The following is a 4,102-nucleotide window of genomic DNA, read 5'->3' on the forward strand; positions in this document are numbered from 1 at the left end:
TAGAGAGCTGTTGTTTGAAATTGAATCGCTGAAATATTGTTTAAACGTTCAAATTTGTTTGTTAGAGAGCTGTTGTTTGAAATTGAATCGCTGAAATATTGTTTAAACGTTCAAATTTGTTTGTTAGAGAGCTGTTGTTTGAAATTGAATCGCTGAAATATTGTTTAAACGTTCAAATTTGTTTGTTAGAGAGCTGTTGTTTGAAATTGAATCGCTGAAATATTGTTTAAACGTTCAAATTTGTTTGTTAGAGAGCTGTTGTTTGAAATTGAATCGCTGAAATATTGTTTAAACGTTCAAATTTTGTTATTATGTCGACCTAGCGTTCAGAAAGTTACGAGGTAGCTTTAGCTTCATGTTCTTCTGTAGTAGTTTTAGCTCCATGTTCTTCCGTGGTAGTTTTAGCTCCATGTTTTTCTGTGGTAGTATTAGCTCCACGTTTTTCTGTGGTAGTATTAGCTCCATATGCCCTGTGCTAGATGTAGTTCCGTATTTTTCGTACTAGCTTTAGCTCCATGTATTTTCGTGGTAGTTTTAGCTCTATGTATTTCCATAGTAGTTTTAGCTCTATGTTCTTCCGTGGTAGTTTTAGCTCCGCGTTTTTCTGTGCTAGTATTAGCTCCATATGCCCTGTGCTAGATGCAGTTCCGTATTTTCCGTAGTAGCTTTAGCTCCATGTATTTTCGTGGTAGTTTTAGCTCTATGTATTTCCATAGTAGTTTTAGCTCCATGTTCTTCAGTGGTAGTTTTAGCTCCATATGTCCTGTGCTAGATGTAGTTCCGTATTTTCCGCAGTAGCTCTAGCTACGTGTATTTTTGCGGAAGTTTTAGATCCGTGTATTTTTGTAGTAGTTTTAGCTCCGTGTATTTTTGAGGCAGTTTTATATCCACGTATTTCTGTTTTAATTTGCATATCCAGTGTAGAAGTCCTAGCTGAAATTATGTCTGTGTACAGATTTATTCCGTGTTTCTAATACTGGAAGAATTGAATCTTCAGTAACTCGTCGTATTCAATGTATTAAACCATTTTGCAAGTCCATTCACTGTTTTTCCACTACTTTTATTTACTCACTAAACGACCAAGTTTGACTCCTCAACGAATCCTATTGTAAGCTCGAGCGAAACCAATAACATACAGGGAACAGTTTTCACAGATCAATGATAAGATTTGATGCTTGTAGCAACTAAAGTATGTATGGGTCAAATTAAGAAAGAGAGAAAAACAAAACAAACAGTTGATTACTTACTTAAATATTTCTTTTTTGGAAATTCCACAACCTTCAGTAAGTAAATACTATGTACAATTTTGAAAAGGGTCTTGTTTTTAATCGTCTATGGTTGCAAATGAATGGGGATCAAAACAGATATATGGGTTGTTGTTGTTTTTTTTCATCAATAAATCTTCAACCAACTAAACTGTTCATAAAAATACTTAGCGTCTCTACTGGGAGCAGCTTCATGGACGATATATGTATACATACACATCACCAACAAGTGAGAAGTGAGCAAAAGAGCCGAATAAATCTTAGTTCCCAAACAAAATTAAACAATCCATAAAAACCGAAGCTAAGGGGAGGAAAATTAAGCCTCGTGTGCTTTAAAAGCATCGATCTTAGGCTAAGGGTGACACCTTCTCTTCCCGGGGGTCACCATGTAGTTACCTCGTACATTATGTGTTATTGACGCATGCGTATTAGTGATCAGTGCAACAAATGGCTACTACTCGGTCGATAAAAAGGAATTTCAGATCCCATCTAACTGCCATCGTCTTAAGAGACATTTTTGTATTCTACTTTCCTCTGAAGGCAGCAGCTTAGGTTCATGGTTCACTGATTCAAAATTAAACTGTCAGTGAGATTGATGCGTGCTTCTTTTTTAAACAGCGCTAGGTTAACTCCAAATAGTCATGAACCCAGCTAACGTGCTCCATTCCGGCTAACCGATAAAATCAATTCATCCTTAGCGCGTAGGAATGGTTCTTCTGAGTTTATACATGCAAACAAGGTGTCGAGATATGGCAAATCATGAAACACCAGTTCGTCTCTCACGAGCACGTAGGAGTGCAATATTCGCTTCCGTAATGTTCGATAAGCTCAGTAGCTATAGCACAAAACGCTATAAATAAATGCCACTATAGATAGCTTTAAATATGTTTCTGATATTTTAGAACTATTTTTATTTTATTCAGAACTACTTTTAGAGATCAAGAGGATCTTTTGAAGTTCGTGTGTTGTTTTTTTTTTTTGTATAGATAATTACAGGACAGGGAGATAAAAACAAAATTACGTTACGACGACTTAGAATAAAACGTTAAATTGATTATCTTGGATCTGTTAAACAGCTGGGGTGAATACCTGAGCTTACTCCTAGTCAGTGATCATCCAATTTTGATCAAGTGTGGGACTGATTAAAGAGAGTTTGGAGTGCTCAATATATTAATTACCTTCTGTTATCTGAATAGTGTGGAAAGAAGAAAGCCGTCTTCTTTAGATTTCCTAAGGGATTTTTCAACTGATTCTCCTCTTTATCTCTCTACCTAAAGTATAAAAACTAGCAAGAAGTAAAGAAATCACCGCAAATATCAAGTTCATGAACTAAATTTCCAAACATTGAACTAAACTAATAACTAAATTAAAAAAAAAAGAAACAAAAATGTAACTGATTCGTCAAAACTCGAAGGAGCCCTTTCTTTAAAATAAACTAGACTCAAAATGCATGAGGCGTAAACATAAAACGATAATTTATTTTTAATAATAAAATGTTTGTTTGTTTGTAATTAAGCACAAAGCTACACAATGGGCTATCTGTGCTCTGCCCTCCACGGGTATCGAAACCCGGTTTATAGCGTGGTAAGTCCACAGACATACCGCTGTGCCAATGGGGGGCAAATAATAAAAGGGTTTGCAAGTATTCCATTACTTAACTCTATAGTATCAACAGAAGCAGGTTTCCTCCAACTAGTCTTTCTAACCGCATATTTTTCTTTGAATAGCTCTTTCACTTTCACATGTTTCTCTAACACGACAATTTTCCGAAACGGATCTAAGATTTTTGTTAATGAGTGTTGTTCTTCCACCAAGTCATGGAATCTTTTTTTTTAAAACAAATCGCTTTTATTATTAGAGCCAACTCTGCTTCGACATTTTGCTACATATTTTCCACCAGATTCATGTGGCAAAATAAGCTGTAATTACTTACGACCGACAATAATTTTATATCATCAACGTTTCGGTATCACCACAATTTTATATCATCAACGTTTCGGTATCACCACAATTTTATGTCATCAACGTTTCGGTATCACCAATTTATGAGGATGGTTTTTAATCTTATTTAATCAAAGTTTGGCTGATATATTTATGGAAAAGAAAAAATTCAAAAGAAGGTATAAAAATACCCCGACACATATTTTCGTTCATAGCAACTAAAGAACACAAGTATTTCCACTCTGTATAACACTGAAAGAAATCTGTTTGAAGTACAACAATACGTACGTCTCAAATTGTAAGGCTGTTAAATAACATCATACAAGGAAACGTTAGCTTGAAATACAAAAACAGTTGAATTAAAATAAATAACTGTGTCAAAGTATAAATCCGAACGTTAACCTCTTTAATGATAGTATTAGTCTGAAAATGATAAATTCTTGATGTATCTTAGAACACTTTCACGTTAGGGTATTCCTGCTAGCTAGTATTCGTTGGTAAAAGAGTAGCCCAAGAGTTGGCGGTGGGTGGTGATGACTAGCTGCCTTCCCTCTAGTCTTACACTGCTAAATTAGGGACGGCTAGCGCAGATAGCCCTCGTGTAGCTTTGCGCGAAATTCCAAAACAAACAAATTGCTAGCTAGTAGACGATGTTTTTGTTTTGTTTTGTTGTCTTAGTTTGGTTTATTCTGGTAATTCTCTAATATAATTCTTCGCCTATTTCTCTGTGCTTTGAATAAGTGGTTTGTAAATTATATTCCTAATGGTACAATGCTTGAAACACTTTCTTCTGAAGGTGAACAGGCAGATGAGAGTAAACTGTTATATTTTTATCAGAGCGTTGATCAGAACTGATGGGAAGAGTTGATTTTGCACAGCTTTTCTGTGATCAGATC

The sequence above is a fragment of the Limulus polyphemus genome, unplaced genomic scaffold, assembly GCF_000517525.1.
Source record: "Limulus polyphemus unplaced genomic scaffold, Limulus_polyphemus-2.1.2 Scaffold767, whole genome shotgun sequence".
Lineage (NCBI taxonomy): Eukaryota > Metazoa > Arthropoda > Merostomata > Xiphosura > Limulidae > Limulus > Limulus polyphemus.